This window comes from Neofelis nebulosa, chromosome 14 (assembly GCF_028018385.1).
Source record: "Neofelis nebulosa isolate mNeoNeb1 chromosome 14, mNeoNeb1.pri, whole genome shotgun sequence".
Taxonomy (NCBI): Eukaryota; Metazoa; Chordata; class Mammalia; order Carnivora; family Felidae; genus Neofelis; species Neofelis nebulosa.
In genome coordinates this window covers 33990330-34009604 of record NC_080795.1, presented here as the reverse complement: position 1 = coordinate 34009604, position 19275 = coordinate 33990330, and positions in this window count along the sequence as shown.

Below are 19275 nucleotides of genomic sequence, written 5' to 3'. Positions count from 1 at the left end.
ATAAATCCTTAATTGTGTTGTTTGAGATTAGCGGCTGAAACAGTGGCACCAGCAGTGGAGGTGTTTGGGTGAGGGGAATTAATGAAGCTCAGAACTGACTCAGGGAATTGTTGGTCCAAGCACCTCTTTGTATTCTCCACCTCCCACCACACGCCTCTTAAATCACACCAATAACCTGCTACATCCGGACTGTCACACAGCAGGATGATGTCTATGGGTTTATAACCTGAACTTTTTCTAGCATGAGATTTGATTGCTTGTGCTGCCTTGAAGAAAATCTCCTTAAGCACAAGCTGGCGAGGGCAGCAAGTGGTCATAATCCTGACACATGCATGGGGTTTAATGACTTAGGAGTGCTCCTTCCTTTTAACCAAAATTCTGACAAAGATGCCCTCTGAAATCATCTCCTTCTATTCAGTTTCATTGCACAACTTCAGACATGGCTTCAGTTGCTTTAGGTCATTAACCCAGATGCCGTTTTCTGTATCATCAGAGAAATATGCAGATATTTTTCTATGGGCTTTCCTATTTAAGCTGTTCACCTATTTTGTTTTGGATATCAATGATCACGTCTCCAGATGATCTATGTGTAATATTTTCTCTGTGGGATATGTTTTATTTACTTTTAGTATATTTAAATTCTATTTCATTTTGTCTTGATGAAAATCATTGATTTATAATTGCTTTCAAATGCTTCTTTATCTGATGTAGCTGATGAATTGCTACCAGAACAGAAAGCTGTAAAAAAACAACACAGCTTTGTGAGGATGGTCCAAATTCCTAAGAAAGATTAAGTGTCTGCTAAATCAATAATGGTGAAAATAGTATAATGAGACCTAAATTCATACCTCAATTGTAGATTCATATTATTTTAAGCAATATGTATCTCTTTAATATTGATCTGCAAGATTATTTTGTTAAATAAGAGTTGCTCATATTCAGCTCTCTCTTCCTGTATTTTCTCTGTTGAATTTGTAAATTCAATTATGCTTGATTAAAAGAAAATAATTACAAAAAAATGAAATGTTCTCTCAGGTTTCCTGAATGGTTCTACTGATACTAGGATGAGGGTAATGCCATGCCCAATCAACATTTTTCCCTTATTTCATTCCTGGAAGAAGGCTGATACGTTAGGATATTTATCTCTATTTTTTTGTGTGTGCATTAAAAAAAAAAAAATTTCAAATGCCTTATAGAAACAATGTTATTTTGTGTATGTATTCAGTTTAAAATAATACTCATCTCAATTTCCTGCTCAAGTACCATAATTTGATTTTTGTGATTTAAAGTTTGTCGTTATTATCCCCATTTTTGCAGATTCAGTCTTACAGCTTCAAATTCACAATGTCTGACAGTTATTTAAATAATGAATGGAGGGGCGCCTAGGTGGTTCAATGGATTGAGCTTCTGACTCTTGGTTTTGGCTTAGGTCATGATCTCATCGCTTCTTTGTGGGTTCGAGCCTCCGTTGGGCTCCATGCTGGCAGTGCAGAGCCTGCGTGGGAGTCTCTCTCTCTGCCCCTCCCCCACTTGTGCTGTCTCTTTCTCTCAAAATAAACTTTAATAAATAAATAAGTAAATAACAAATGAGACTAATCATAGAGCAGGGTTATCATCTCTTTAATTCTAGATATCAAACTTCCCTTAAAAGCTTTGGAAACCACATAAACCATTGAGTCCTGTGTAACATTATTTTACAAGTAAAACATGTTAGTCTTTTAAGATTGTTGTTCTGTCTCTCACACACTTGCTCTGGGGTAAGCTGACTGCCATGTCCTGGGGAATCTTCAGAGGAACTGAGGTTTTTAGCCAATAGCCAGTGAGGACTGAGGCCTCCTGCCAACAATGACATGAGTGACCTTGGAAATGGGTCCTCTAACCTCAGCCAAACTTTCAGATAACTGCAGCCCTACTGACCTCTTCACTGCAGCTTCGTGAGAGACCCTGAACAACAACCACCCAGCTAAGTTGCTCTTGAATTCCTGACCAACAGAAAGTGAGATAATACGTATTTGTTGTTTGAAACCACTAAGTGTTGGGGTAATGAGTTATGCAGCCATAGACGACTAATGTAGTGTAGCACCAACAAGAGATGGCTTCAACAGAAATGGTGATGTGGCATGCTTGAGCGAAAACAGCATGAGCTAGTTCATCCCCACCCTTTAGTGCTTTTTGGTTAAGCACTAAGATCTCAGAGAGGAATCCAGGGCTGGAGTTATGGAGCCTGTAACAGGGTCCGCAGGATGGACTAGCTGTGCCAAGGCAACGGGCTGCATGTACACCAGATGAGGACAGTATGGAAAAAAGTGAGACAAAAGCAATGCCCAAAGTAAAGTAGCCCAAGCTTTACCCTCACTGAAGTCACACCAGAGAGAGCTCAGAACACCCTTCCTCTCCCACAAGTGCAGACAAATATCTCAGGAACTTAAAAAATCTTCGAAACTTTACACAGGGGTAAGGGGGGCAAAGGAGAAGAGAAAGATGAGATAGTCATAAGAGACTGAGTTTTAAACTAAAAGTGATTAAAGTTACCTTGAATGGACAAGAATGAACTTTCTACCACAGATGCAAATTAGGGCTTGAGAGTAAAATTAATTTCAGTTGTGGAGAAATAAATGTTATTTATAGACTTTTGAAATATCTGTAGTTACAAATCTTCACACCCACTATTTCACAATTGATAGGAACATCTTTATTCCAGAGCAAGATAAAAGAAATAGATCATTGGTGTCACAGAAAAGCAATTCTCTCTTTGTTCAGAGAGAATATGTAACTAAATTATTTTTGGGAAATAAGTAATTTTGGAGAACAAGATCTCTTGCTTTGTGCTAATGATGGCTAATACTTGTGATGCAGTCACAACGTTCCAGGGAGTTGTTCTTACCATTTTACAAACATTAAACTCATTCTGTTCTAACAACAAATTTATTGCATGCTTATTACCATCTGTCCCATTTAAAAATGGGGAAACTAAGTCAAAGGAAGAGCAAGCAAACTGCCAATGGTCATAGTCAGTCTGATTCTGGAGTCTATGAACTTAACTACCACCTTCTCATGCTCCTCAGGATCTATCTTATATTTCTTCAAATACTTTATTTCCAGGACATCAAGTTCATGCTGAGCATTTTGACTAAGTTGGAAAAGTGTAAGATTTGAACTCAGATTTAATGTGGATCCTCCTGGTAACACTAGATGAAGAGCTTATTGGCTGGTCTCTAAAATACTGCACTCATTTACATACATAGATATTTATGGAGATTATTCCATTAGTATCTGGATTTCACTTTAAAGGTGAATAGCATTAGGTGTCCTGGCTGTGGACTGGAGAGCCACACAGATCTTTAAGGACTGGCTTGTAAACATGTAATCAGAAGATCTGGTGCTGCCTGAGAATCCAGAGCAGGTTTTAAATAGCTTACAGAGAGCTCAGCTGGTCTTTCCAAGTCCAAGTTATCAAAAATAGTTTCCTAGTTTATGTGTGTGACCTTCCCTGGCCACAGAAACTGAGCCATAAAGACTATTCTGCCTTTGCCTGTCTCTGGAGACAAGAGCAAAACTCATGATTTTTTCAAATATGAACTACACTTTAAAAATCTAAATAACATAGGGTTAGTATACAACCCTGTGAGGCCCATGGATTTCCCTGAATTCAGTGGAATCACTCTTTCTACAAAATACTTCTAAGATAAGGAATAGGGCCGGGGCCTCAGTGGCCAAGTCCTCCCTCCATTAGAATATTTAGCCAGAATCAGAGACAGCCATGGAGAGAGGCCTGAGGATTCCTCTATAGACAACTTCAGAAACTCTGATATTGTTCATTAACTTGTTTTACCTAACTTGTCTAATAGTTTACTGGAAGAAGTACCAATACAATCCAATGGCTCTGCTCACTTCTTGGTAGGTCTGGAAGATAGGTTCCAGCATTTCTAAATCTATTTTATGAACTTTCCCCCTGAGAACAGTTCTGACCAATATGTGTATGTGAAACTAGTGGAGAAGAAGAAAAATGATTGCAATGCTGAGATATTTTCTAGAATGCTAATCATGTGGAAATATTGTAAAACATGAAAAAGAAATGAAATAAAACTAAGGATAAATATTCAAAATACTTAGGGAGCCAAACTTTGGCATTATTCTCTACTTAAAAAATTAATACTACTTTGGTCCAGAAAAAAATACGTTTCAATGTTCTTTTCCATAAAAGGATTTTTTAAGTTCCCACCTGGTAGAACTTGGTATATTCATATGAAATACTGGGCCTTGATCTTCTTAATACCATTGTTAATCAACAAGGGACTTGGTTTAATTTTCTAGATGAGTTGGTTGGAATTTAACACTGTTTATTTTGCTGATAGGTATTTTCCTAGTAGACACAGATGTTGAGGGAAAGCGAGTTCTCATAGAAAGAGGTTTGCAACACTAGGTATAATTGGCATTTAGGGAACCTAAAGGTTAACCTACTTCCTAGAATATTTACTTCTTTTGAAATAGATTTCTTATAATTTATTGTGGAGCTCTTGAACTTGATTTGCTTCACAGGATCTTAGCACAAAGAATTAAAAACAGATCTTAAAAAACTATTGCTGACAACTGTTGGTTGGCTGATCCAACAGTTCTTCCTACCCCTGGAGTTGGAGAATTTTCATGAATTTTCTTGATTCTCTGGCGAAAGAAACATGTGAGGGAGCACTGCTACTCTCCTCTTCCTCTTGCCCTTGTTGCTGGCACTACGCCCAAGCTCTAGCAGCCATCTTGTGACCATTAGGAAACTTGACGGAGGTAAGCCACTAAATTGATGTCTACCTCAGTTTTCCTCTGATGCCAGCAGAAAGAAGACTATATTTTTAAAAGCCACTCAGATTTCCTAGAATTTGATTTGTATATACTCCTAACTCATACAATAAAATATAATTATACCAAATATCACTATACCAAAGACTTAAAGCATGATGATATTGAAGCCAGACTGGACATTGTCCCATTTTTTTCAATGCAATGAAACATTTCTAGACCAGTGTCAAAATTGAAAAGTGCATTTACTAGTTTTCCATTTCCCCTTTCTATTTACTATTTTTCAAAAATGTTTATTTTTGAGAGAGAGAAAGAGAGAGCATGAGGGGGGGAGGAGCAGAGAGAGAGGGGGACAGATGATCTGAAGTAGGCTCTGTGCTGACGGAAAGCCCGATGCAGGGCTCAAATTCATGAACCGTGAAATCCTGACCTGAGCTAAAGTCAGATGCTCAACCAGATGAGCCACTCAGGCACCCCTCCATTTACCATTTTTGTCTTTTTAAGTCTAATTGTAAGTACCACCTATATGAACTGGGCAAATTGTATTTGTTTTATAGGCAGTGGTTTTTTATAAATTGGCCATTTCCCTCAAAACATTATTATAAATCAATATAAAATGAAAGAAACTTTGAAAGAACTCCTGAGATTTGAATAGTAAAATGTAATTAATAGCAAAAGGATAAATTAGATCTCCTTCCTTTCCCCATTCTTTCTTTTTAATTTCTTTCTCTTCAACTCTTTCCTTCCTCTCTCAGTGGTTTCTTTATTTAATCTTCTCACTCTCCACCTTTCTATCTTTCTTTGATTACCTGTGTAATGTGATATATTTTTCATAAAGAATATCAATATTTTTCTTAGTACTTATGTCCCTTTGTGGCAGACATTTTTTTAAATGCATTTTGTGGGGATTTTGCCAACATGTTATACAAAAGAACCAGTAATGGAAAAGTTTGTAATTTTTTAGTTTCAAATAATTTCCCCCATTTTTTTTTCTGTAGAAACACAATCCTTGTTTGAAGTATTATGTGACATTTATGTGACAGTTGTGGATTTTTGATCCAAGCCAAAATATGAGATCACAAATGATAATTATATTGGATTATTTGCCAAAATTTTTCCACTCACATGTACAAAAATACCATGTATTTTAATGTTATACATACTGGCTAAAAGATATAACTCCATTGGTGTCTGAGAAACAAGATAGGATTTAGCAACATAATTTGGTATGTTTAAATGTTTTAAACTGAACAGGATCAGAAAAAAATGCTTAATACTCAATAAAACATATTGAAAGCAAGCCCATACCATTTCCCTGCACAAGAACAGTCACTTAGTATATTAATAAGAGAAACAGAACATATTTTCCAGTTTTCACTAAATTCAAGAAAGCTTAGAATAATGCATGAAAACAATGTTTCTCTGCTCATATTAATTTGAAAACCCAAACAGACATTATTTAACCAGAATCCAAAGTTCAGGGGCAAGATTGCTGAAAGATCTCTAATTTTAAAATCACTGTTTGTAGAAGTAAACCTTTGTTCCCAGTCTGTAAATTATTAAAATGAGTATATAATGAGTTCCCAGGTCTCCTCATTAAATCTTCTCGTACATGCAATGAGCTGTTTCCCGGTGTATTTCACTCTCTGGTACCTCATTACTAGCGATGGTGCTGGCACTTTGAGATTTATTTGCAAAGGATACACAGGGATTCAATGACTGCCAGAACTTGTCTTCATGCAAATGACAAGCCAACTGTTCTGCCACGTTCTCTAAAAGTTAAAGTTTGAGAACCTCAGTGGAGGGCAGAGTTCTTACTTTAGAAGCTTCTCAAATGTCCATTCCTTTATTGTCTGTATAATTCACTTTGGTTTTTGTCTCAAAGTCCTTATTTTGCCTGAGGCAGAAATGTTAGGTTAGTCATTTTGAAGTAAAAATAAATTCAGACGTTTTTCAGTCATTGAATTTTGAAATTTAACTATATTTAGGATGTTCCCCTCCCCCTGCCTTCAGTTTTTTCTTGTTATCCTTTACCCTGGGTGGATTTTTCAATTTTAAGGGCTTATGCATATGCCATTCTGGGTGGTGTGAGAGAGGATTGATTTCATCCAGGTCTTGATTTGCTCAGTCCCAAATTGGATCTTTACTTTCTACATAATAATTTATCCTATCAGATTCATGGCAAAAGCTAAGTATGATCCTTTCTCAAATGGCAACCTGGGTAGAATGCAGCACTATCCTGGCATCTCCTCTGCTTCATACCACTGGTGACTCCCTGAGCCCATTCTTATCACTTCTCTTTTGAGGGTGGCTCCCATAGGCCCCGTTGGATATACCTCTTCTTCATCCCAGTTGTAGGACATCTGCAAGGGTAACAATGAGTTAGCTTCCATGCCATGTGCGGGGCCAAAAGGAACTTTTGGAACCCCTTCTGCACCCCCCAGTTGCCATAGGTATCTTGGGATGGTGTGTATGTCTCTTTCATGCCTAAGTGTGCCACACTACCATGTCTAGTTCCCCATCCTTTTTCTATGTCCTTGAGGGTGTAATAGGCTCCTGACTTTCAGAGATCCCAAGTAGAGACCAGAACATAAGTTTCTTTCATTCTTGGCTTCCCACCAACACCCCAACACCAATCCCCCAGGACTTGACTCAGAAGGTATGAACTAAAAGTAGCGTGACTAAATCTCCGGATTTGGATGAGAATGAAAGGGTTCCCAGGATGCAGGAGTTTCAGTTTGAAAATACAGAAAGTCCTGGAGATGGTCACTGTAGACACTCTGTAGACAGTGTAATTCTCTTTTTCTCAGTGTAATTCTCTTTTTCCTGTCCAAAGTCTCCTACTTCTTGCTCAGAAGATTCTGTATCTAATGAGGGCTTGTTCAGATCACTTTTTCTCCTTTAAAATATTTTCTGTCTGGAAATGGTCTTTGCAGCTTAGAAATGAGAATTTGACATCCATTTTTTTCCCTTTCACCTCCAAAATCTCTTGAAATACACACTTTTTTCCACATGTAGTTATATTTGGAAGGATCAATAGGAAACCAGGAAGGATAAGGGAAAATACCAATTAATACTTCACATGTCACATTACCATACTTTGTTCTTTTTTTTAACTTTATTGAGGTATGTGTTACTTATCATAAAATTCATCTATTTCAAGTGTACAATTCAATGGTTTTTAGCAATTTTATCAAGTAGTGTTACCATTCCCATAAAATAGTTACAGAACATGTTCCTTTTCCCCAATAAGATCCTCATGCTTATATATAGTTTGTTCTTTTTCCCACCCTTAGCTCCAGAAAACCACTAATCTACTCTTTATCTCTTTAAATTTCTCTTTTCTAGACATTTCGTATAAACAAAGACATTCTAAACACTCATATCATATGATACGTGCTCTCTTTGGTTAGCTTCTTTCATATAGCATAATGTATTTGAGGTTCATGCATGACAGATCATGTATCAGTACGTTGTCCTCCTTATTGCTGAATAGTATTTCATTGTATGGATATACCACCTTTTTCCCTATCTACATACCAGCTGATGGACACTTAAGTTGTTTCCAACTTTTGGTTACTTTCTTATTGCTTGTCTGAAATTTTTATTTTATTTATTTTTTATTATTTTTTATTTTTATTTTCAAATAGGATAATTTTACTTATTTTTTATTTTTATTTATTTATTTATTTGTATTATTATTGCTTTTACTTTACATCCAAGTTAGTTAACATATAGTGTAATAATGATTTCAGGAATAGAATTTAGTGATTCATCACTTTCATATAACACCCAGTGCTTATCCCAAAAAGTGCCCTCCTAAATGTCCCTTGCCCATTTAGCAAATCCCCCCACCCAAAACCTCTCCAGCAGCCCCCAGTTTGTTCTCTGTATTTAAGAGTCTCTTATGGTTTGTCTCCCTCTCTGTTTTTATATTATTTTTGCTTCCCTTCCCTTACTCATCTGTTTTGTATCTCAAAGTCCTCATATGAGTGAAGGCATATGATATTTGTGTTTCTCTGACTGACTAATTTCGCTTGGCATAATACCCTCTAGTTCCATCCATGTCGTTGCAAATGGAAAGATTTCATTCTTTTTCATTGTCGAGTAATAGTCCATTGTATATATATACCACCTCTTCTTTATCCATTCATCCATCGATAGATGAATCAACTATTGTTGATAGTGTTGCTATAAACACTGGGGTGCATGTGTCCCTTTGAAACAGCACACCTGTATCCATTGGACAGATACCTAGTAGTGCAATTGCTGGGTCATAGGGTAGTTTTATTTTTAATTTTTTGAGGAACCTCCATCCTGTTTTCCAGAATGGCCACACCAGTTTGTGTTCCCACCGGCAGTGCAAAAGAGATCCTCTTTCTCCACATCCTTGCCAACATCGGTTGTTGCCTGAGTTGTTAATGTTAGCCATTCTGGCAGGTGTGAGGTGGTATCTTATTGTGGTTTTGATTTGTATTTCCCTGATGACAAGTGATGTTGAGCATCTTTTCACGTGTCTGTTAGCCATCTGGATGTCTTCTTTGGAAAAGTGTCTTTTCATGTCTTCTGCCCATTTTTAATTGGATTATTTATTTTTTGGATGTTGAGTTTGATAAGTTCTTTATAGATTTTGGATACTAACCTTTTATCGGATATGTCATTTACAAATATCTTTCTCCCATTCTGTCAGTTGCCTTTTAGTTTTGCTAATTGTTTCCTTTGCTGTAGAGAGACTTTTTATCTTGATGAGGTCCCAATGGTTCATTTTTTGCATTTGTTTCCCTTGCCTCTGGAGACATGTCAAGTAAGAAGTTGCTGAAGCCAAGGTCAAAGAGGTTTTTGCCTGTTTTCTCCTTTAGGATTTTGATGGCTTCCTGTATTACACAGATCTTTCAACCATTTTGAATTTACTTTTGTGTATGGTATAAGAAGGTGGTCCAGGTTCATTCTTCTGCATGTTGCTGTCCATTTTTCCCAGCACCACTTGCTGAAGAGACTGTCTTTCTCCCATTGCATATTCTTTCTTGCTTTGTCAAAGATTAGTTGGCCATAGGTCTGTGGGTCCATTTCTGGGTTTTCTATTCTGTTCCATTGATGTGAGTGTCTGTTTTTGTGCCAGTACCATACTGTCTTGATGATTACAGCTTTGTAATATAGCTTGAAGTCTGGAATTGTGATGCCTCCAGCTTTGGTTTTCTTTTCCAAGATTTCTTTGGCTATTTGGGGTGTTTTCTGGTTCCATACAAATTTTAGGACTGTTATAGCTCTGTGAAGAATACTGGTGTTATTTTGACAGGGATTGCACGAAATATGTAGATTGCTTTGGGTAGTATTGACATATTAATAATATTTGTTCTTCCAACGCCTGAGCATGGAATGTTTTTCCATTTCTTTGTGTCTTCAATTTCTTTCATAAGCTTTCCGTGGTTTTCATTGTATGGATTTTTCACCTAGGTATTTTATGGTTTTTGGTGCAATTGTAAATGGAATCGATTCCTTGATTTCTCTTTCTGCTGTTTCATTATTGGCCTATAGAAATGCAACTGATTGGTTATTTTTTTAAATGTTTATTTATTTTTGAGAGAGAGAGAGAGAGTGCAAGCAGGGAAGGGGCGGTGGGGGGTACAGAGGATCCAAAGCAGGCTCTGTGTTGACAGCAGGGAGCCTGATGTGGGGCTTGAACTCACCTGAGTTGTCATGAACCATGAGATCATGACCTGAGCTGAAGTTGGAGGCTCAACTGACTGAGCCATCTAGGCATCCCAAGTTTTGGTTATTATAAATGTTGTTATAAGCATTTTTGTGCAAGTCTTTGTGCTGATATGTATTTTCATTTCTCTTGGGTTTAGGAGTAGAATTCTGGGTTAAATGGTAGTTTAATGTTTAATATTTTGAGAAATGACCGAACTGTTTTCCAAAATGACTACATTATTTTACATTTCCATCAGCAATGTAGGAAGGTTCCTGTTTATCCACATCCTTGCCAATGCTTGTTATTGCCTGCCTGACTTATAGCCATTCTGGTAGGTGTGAAATGATATCTTATTCTGGTTTTAATTTGCATTTCCATAACAATTAATATTATTCAGTATCTTTTCTTGTGCCATTTTTGCATTAACCATTCATGTATCTTCTTTTCTAAATATCTGTACACATGTTTGCCTATTTTTGATGGGCTCTCTTGATATTATTGAGTTATAAGCATTCTTTGTAAATTCTGGGTATAAGTCCTTTGTTGGGTATGTGTTTTGATAATATTTACTTCCTATTTATTGCTTGTCTTTTCATTTTGTTAATGGTGTCTTTGAAGTGCAAAAGGTTTAATCTTTGGTGAGGTCCATTTTAACAATTTTTTCTATTATGACCTATGCTTTTGGTCTTTGTCTAACACAAGTTCTTGAAGGTTTTCTTCTACATATTCTTCTAAATGTTTTATTATTTTGACTCCTACATTCAAGTATATGATCCATTTTGAGTTAATTTTTGTTTATGGTCTGAGATGAAGATATAAGTCAATCTTTTCATATGTGGATATCTAATGGTCCCAGCACCATTCATTGAATAGACTATCCTTTCACTAAATGAATTGCTTTGGCATCTTTGTAAAAAAATCGCTGACTAAAATAGAAAGCTTTATTTTGAAGTCCTCAATTCTATTCTAAAAATCTATATAATTACATGTCTGTATACCAGTATCAGACTGTCTTGATTACACTATCTTTTTATTTGTTTCAAGTTTATTTATTTTGAGAGAGAGAGAGAGAGAGAGTGAGCACAAGCAGCCTGGGGGCAGAGAGAGAGAGAGAGGGAATCCAAAGCAGGCTCTGTGCTGCTAGTGCAGAGCTCTACGCAGGGCTTGAACTCACAGAACAATGAGATCATGATCTGAGCTGAAATCAAGAGTTGGACACTTAACTGATTGAGCCACCCAGGCACCCCTATTCTATCTTTTATAATAAGTTTTGAACTTAGAAAGTAGAAGTCTTCAAACTTTGTTGTTGTTTTTAACTTTGTCCTTCTTTTTTAAAGTTAATTTATTTTGAGAGAGAGAGAGAGAAAGAGAGAGAGAGAGAGAGAGGCAGAGCACATGAACAGGGGAGGGGCAGAGAGGGAAGGAGAGAGAGAATCCCAAGCAGGCTCCATGCTGTCAGTATGAAGCCTGATGCAGGGCTCAATCTCTCGAACCATGAGATCATGACCTGAGCCAAAATCAAGAGATGAATGCTCAATCAACTCAGCCACCCAGGTGCCCCATTTGTTCTTATTTTTCAAAATTACTTTGACTATTTTAGGTGTTTTGCATTTTCATACAAATTTTAGGATTTGCTTGTCAATTTCTAAAAAAAAAAAAAAAAAGGCTGCCAGAAGTTTTTCTTATTGATATATATTTGACATATAATATTGTGTAAATTTAAGGTGTTCAACATGTTAATTTGATTCATTTATATATTTTAATAGGACTGCAATTGTAGTCATAATTAGCATCTCTATCACATTATTGAATTTTGATAGGGATTGTGTTGAATATATAGATAAATTTGGGAGAGAATTGTCATCTTAACAATATTGACTCTTCTAATTCATAAACACAAAATGCCTCTCTCTATTGATTTAGGTCTTCTTAAATTTACTTCAGCAAAGTTTCATAATTTTCAGTGTATGTTTTGAATTTATTTTATAAAATTTATTCTTAAATATTTTATTCTTTTTAGTGCTGTTGTGAATGAAATTATATTCTTAATTTTGTTCATATATAGGAATATAATTGATTTTTCTATTTTGATCTTCTGTCTAGCAACTTTGCTGTACTTTAAAAAAAATTTTTTTTAAGTTTACTTTTATTTTTGAGAGATTGAGACAGAGCGTGAGCAGAGGGGAGAGAGAGAGAGAGAGAGAGAGAGTGAGAGAGAGAGAATCTGAAGCAGGCTCTAGGCTTTGGGCTGTCAACACAGAGCCCAATGTGGGACTTGAACTCATGAACTGTGATATCATGACCTAAGCTGAAGTCAGGTGCTTAACCGACTGAGCTACCCAGGTGCCTGATGCTGTACTTTATTTTTAATTAATAGAGTTTATTTTTTAGAGTAGTTTTAGGTTTACAGGAAATTGAGCAGAAAGTACAGTTCCCACGTACCTCGTCTACCTATCACCTCCCCACCCTTCCTACAGTTTTCCCTATTATTAACAACTTGTATTAGTGTGATACATTTGTTATATTTGATAAGCCAATATCGATGCATTATTATTGACTAAGGTCCATAGTTTATATTAGGGTTCACTTTGTGTTGTACATCCTATGTTTTTTTTTTTAAGTTTATTTATTTATTTTCAGAGACAGTATGAGGACTAAGAAGGGGACGGGGGGCAGAGAGAGAGAGGGAGGGGGAGAATCCCAAGCAGACTCCAAGCTCAGTGCAGAGCTAGATGCAGGGCTTGGTCTCATGACTGTAAGATCATGACCTGAGCTGATATCAAGAGTTGGTCACTCAACCGACTGAGCCACCCAGGTGCCCCTTCCTTTTTTAAATTTAATTTATTAATTTCATTGACACACAATATTACATTAGTTTCAGCTATCTTTGGGGTTTTTACAAATACAGTTACCATTATAGTATCATACAAATAGTTTCACTGTTCTAAAATCCCCCCTGCTATAGCTTTCTCCCTCCAAAGTCCTGAGACACTTTTCTTTTTTACTGTCTCAGTAATTTTGCCTTTTCTGGAACGTTTGTTGTAGCTTTGTAAAATGAGCATTTGTTACATAGAGTCTTGTGGTGTTGAATGGTGAGATCTGGTTCAACAAAAGACCACGAGAGAATTCAAATTGAGAAGTTTAGGGATATCTGGGTCACTCGGTCAGTTAAGTATCCAACTCATGATCTCAGCTCAGGCCTTGATCTCAAGGTCGTGAGTTCGGGCCCCATACTGGGCTCCACACCGGGTGTGAAGAAAAAGACAAATAGAAAAGTTTATTACTCATAGGTTATGGAGGAAGTACACAGCATACCTTGAGGAACTACCTGGAGTAGTCAAGGCAGAGTGTAGAAAGAGAGTGGCAGGATCTGGTGCACATACCTTTATTAAGGCCCAGGGGTGGAGTACTTTGGGGTTCCTAGGCTATGGCCAGATTGGTCATTCACACTAAAACAACAGGGTTTTGATAAGACACACAGTGTCTTATCTAAAGGGTGCACAAGGTGTAGGGGAGACTTTATGACAAGAGCTGTTGGGGAATCGTATCAGGAACTTAAATTTACTTGTGACTTTGCAGATTGTTATATGGGGCATGAGCTTGCATGAGGGTCTAATGTCAGTTTAAATCCCCTGAAGGTCACTTGACAAACAGAATGGATGCTGAGCCAGCAATACCATGGAATAACTTAGTTAAATTCTCAACAGTCATATAGTTGGAATCATGCACTGTGCAGTCTTTTTAGATTGGCTCCTTTCACTTAGTATTATGCGTGTAAGGTTTCTCCATGTCTTATTTCTTTTAACCACTGGATAATATTCCATTGTACTAATATATACAGTTTGTTTATTCTTTCACCTATTGAAGGATATTTTGGTTGCTTCCAAGTTATATAAGTTATGAATAAAGCTTCATGTATAGGTTTTTGTGTGGAGGTAAGATTCCAACTCATTTGGGTAAATATCAAGGAGTGCAATTCCTGGATCATATGGTAGGCCAATATTTAGTTTTTTAAGAAACTGTCAAGCTATCAGTCTCCAGTGTGGCTATACCAGTTTTTTAATTTCCACCAGTAATGAATGAGAGTTCCTGTTGCACCATATCCTTACCAGCATTTGGTGTTGTCAGTGCTCTGGATTTTTGCCATTCCAATAAGTGTGTAGTATTACCTTAATTTGCAATTCCCAAATGATTTATGATGTGGACATCTTTTCATATGCTTATTTGCCATCTGTAAATCTTATTTGATAAGGTACCTGATCAGTTCTTTTTTCACTTTTTTCCTTTTAAGATTTATATTTTTAAGTAATCTCTACATCCATTATGGGGCTGGAATTCACAACCCTGAGATCAAGACTTACATGCTCCTCAAAGGAGAGAGCCAGGCACCCCTCTTTTCTCACTTTTTAATTGGGTTGTTTGTTTTCTTATTGATGAGTTTAAAGAGTTCTTCGTGTATTTTAGATAGAAGTTCCTTATCAGATATGTGATTTACAGATATTTTCTCCTGAGGTTAATTTTTGTGAAAGATGTATAGTCTCTGTCTGGATATTTTGGCTTGTTTTATTTTATTTCATTTCATTTCATTTCATTTTATTTTATTTTATTTTATTTTGCATTTGGATGTCTAGTTGTTCCAGCACTATTTGTTGAAAATTCTATTTTCTTCATTGAATCGCTTTTGTTTCTTTGTCAAATATCAGCTGATTATATTTGTGTGGGTCTATTTCTGGACTCTGTATTCTGCTCCTTTGATCTATTTGTCTATTCTTTTGCCAATACCACACAGTCTTGATTACTGTAGCTTCCTTCTGTTTTTGATTTCTAATTTAACTCCATTTGTATGACTTAAATCCTTTTACATTTATTAATACTTATTTCATTGCTTAACATATGATTTATTCTAGAGAATGCTCCAAGTGTGGTTGAAAAGAATTTGTATCTGTTGTTAATGGTGTTAAGTCAAGTGGGTTGATATTTTTTAAGCTGTGTATATTCTTGCTGATTTTCTTCCTAGTTTTTCTATCAATTTTTGAAAGCAGAGTATTGAACGCTACAACTATCAGTGAATTTTCTGTTTCTACCTCTAATTCTGTCAATTTTAGTTTCATATATTTGCGACTCAGTTGTTAGGTGTATATAGTTTATTATTTGTTCCTACTAAGTGGATTTATCTATCATTGTAAAATGTCTTTTCTGTCTAGTGACAACTTTTTCTTAACATCTGTTTATTATTATAGCTCTTCACCTCTTATTTTGGGTACTGTTACTATTACATGGTTTGTTTCTATCTTTTTACTTTTAACCTATTTTTTTTAATATAAGGTGTTTTTTATATATAATTGGATCATGGGTTTTTTTTTATTATTATTAATCCATTCTACTTGTTTCTGCATTTTGGATCAGGGCATTTAATTCTTTACATTTAATGTACTACCCATAATGTAGGATCTATGCCCTCCATTTCACTATTTGTTTTGTTTTGTATTTTTAAAAATTTTTTTCTTACATTTATTTATTTATTGAGAGACATAGACAGAGCACAAGTTGTGGAGGGGCAGAGAGAGAAGGAGACACAGAATCCGAAGAAGGATCCAGGCTCTGAGCTGTCAACACAGAGCCCCACACGGGGCTCAAACTAACAAACTGTAAGATCATGACGTGAGCCGAAGTCAGATGCTTAACCGACTGAGCCACCCAGGCGCCCCTTGTTTTGTTTTCTGTATGTCTTTTTTATCCCTATGTTCCTCCATTACTGCCTTCTGTTGTGTTAAATAGCTATTTTCAAGTGTACCATTTAAATTCCCTCCCCCCACCTTTAAAAAAAATATTTTACCAGGCATCTGTGGGTGTAGCACATCAGGCGAGTCACAACCATCCTCTGGGTCAGTGCCCTGCAAAGGTCCCTGGCACTGGGAAATAGCCAGAGCTATATGCTTGGAAGACCTGTGGTGGGCTTGGACATGGGGATACTGAACACTTGCTACCCTACAACCTCTCCCATGGTCTTTGCTCCATTGTTGCTCTTCTGGGCTCCATGATTTAGGCTCCATTCACCGGACCTTTGAAAGTGATGAAGCTCAAGCTGGCCCCACGGGAAGAGGAGAGAAGGAAACTGTGAGGTCAGTTCACCCTACTCCACCCTTGCTCAGATACCAGGGTCACACCGTGCCTCTTTTACTCTTTTCTTAAAGTTATTTTCTTAGTGGTTGCCTGGGGCATTATAGCTAGCCTCCCAATTTAAAGTAATCTAGCTTAGATTAATATTAACTTAATTTCAATAGTATACAGAAATTTGCTTTAATACAGCTCCATTCCCTCCCTTCTATGTGATATTATCATTATACAAATTATATCTTTATACATTATAGGACCATCAACACAGGTTTATATTAATTGCTTTATACAGGTGTCTTCTAAATCAGACAGGAGAAGAAAAAAGCTACAAAAATTTCATTTGTATTTTTTTTATATTTATCTATGTAGTTACCTTACTGATACTCTATTTCTTTATGTGGATTTCAGTTACCCTCTAGTGTTTTTTCATTTTAGACTGAAAAGACTCCCATTAGGACAGAAGTGATGGTTGTGAATTCCTTTAGCTTTTGTTTACAGTGGAGTATCTTAATTTTTCCCACAATTTTGCAGAATATTTTGCTGGATGTAGAATTCTTGGTTGATGGTCTTCCCCTCAAACCCCTGGTACTTCAAATATGTCATCCCATTGCTTCTGGCCTCCATAGGATGGGAGTAGGCCAAGTTAAAAAATCCACAAAGTTCAGATGTTTTTCCTGAATAAATTCTCCTCAGATTGTTACAAATCTTGGATTAGTTTCTAAACTAAAGAAAAGGTTGATTTTGACAAATATATATACATATATATATATATCATTTTTATTATATATATAAAATATATGTTATATCATATTTATTTATTTGAGAGAGAGAGAGAGATATTGAGAATGAGTGGGGAAGGGAAGTGAGAGGGAGACAGAAGATCCAAAGCAGGCTGTGTGGCTGTCAGCATGGAGCCAGACACAGGACTCAAACTCGTGAGCCATGAGATTATGATGTGAGCCGAAGTCAGAAGCTTAACCGACTGAGCCATGCAGGCACCCCAATATCATATTTATATTTAAGTCAGGGCTACAAAAAGTATACTTTAGACATTACTATCATGAACTGTGGAATAAGATAGGACTGGAAGCACATGAATTGGACATATTCCTTAACTTCTATAAGCCTTTTTTTTGCATATCTGTACAATTGAGTTAATGATATACACTCAATAAGACTGACACCTTTTGATCTGTCATATGACAGATCTTCTCTTAGTGGATCAATTATAGAGAAAGAACAATAAAGACAAGCTGTAAGTCCTTCAGGGTGGCATGTCACTGTAAAATTGAATGTTCTTCAAAATGTCTCCTCTGCTGTTCTCAGTCTCCTGTTTCTTCAGTTATGTGTAAGAGGGCACAAGCATGGCAGTTTCTCAGCCTTCTAGAGTTTCTACTCAATGGCTGAGCTCACTTGATATATATATATATATATATATATATATATATATATACATACATACACACACATATGGTGTGTGTGTGTGTGTGTGTGTGTGTGTGTGTGTGTGTGTGTAAGACACTCCTTTGGGCACTGCAAGAGTGATGTCAGTGAGCCTAATATTGGATGATGTGCACATTTTCCCTTTTGATGTAGTAGCTCCACATAGAATTTTCAAGTGCATCCACCCCCCCACCCCCACCCCCCCAGACCAGGGGTACTGTTTAGAGAGTGCTTCTCTTGAGTTTGGAGAATCTCTGATAGTCCTGAGAAAGCCAAAAGAGACCCAGACCAAGTCTCTTGTTTTACATTCCTCATTTTTAGAATCACAAACATACCTGAATACTGTAGGACTCCAGGAATGCATGAGATAGCATAGCTTTTGCTCTTTGTATCAATCAAAGCAACAGAATCACTAGAACATCTATATCTATATCTTTGTTTATCTACATGTACATCTGTATCTATTTATCTCTCTATCTTTAGCTGTGTCTATATCTGAATCTCTATCTCTATCTAATCACATATCCATATAATTACAAGGATTTATTTGTTATAGAGATCTGACTTTATGCAGTTGTGGGAGCTGCTGGGAAAGTTAAAGTTCAAGTAACCCAAAAGGAATAATGAGTGTAAAAGTAGAGGAAAACAAGGACAGGTGGGAATGTACAGGCATGAGTTGGAGCCCACAAGAACAGACTGAAATCTGTGTCAGTTCTCATTATCACTAACCTTGATGGTGTGGCTATACTGCAGAAGTTGGGGTCCTTCATCACGGAGCTAAACACACACCTGAAGGTGGTGAAGCTGAAAGAAGATCTTGGTGAAGGTGGAACACTTGAAGGCTTGGTCATCATCTCACCAATGAAGTAAGCCAGCAGTTACATTATAATTACAGTAAAGGGGTAGGCCATTGTATAGAAGACAATGTAAGTGGTAACAGAAAAATTGCACAAAATGCTTATTAAAAATGGCAGGACAGGGCCACCTGGCTGGGTCAGTCCATGGAACATGCAACTCTTGACCTCAGGGTTGTGAGTTCGAGACCCACATTGGATGTAGAGATTACTTAAAAATAAAAATTTTTAAAAAATGGCAGGACAGATTATATTCAAGATTATATAGGGAAAAGAGAGACTTCAGTCTAGAACTGAGCCTAACTCCAAATATAGCAAAGACAGCTGAGGATTCTGCCTATAGGCAGAATGAGGGTGTCAGTGGATGGAAGATAACTA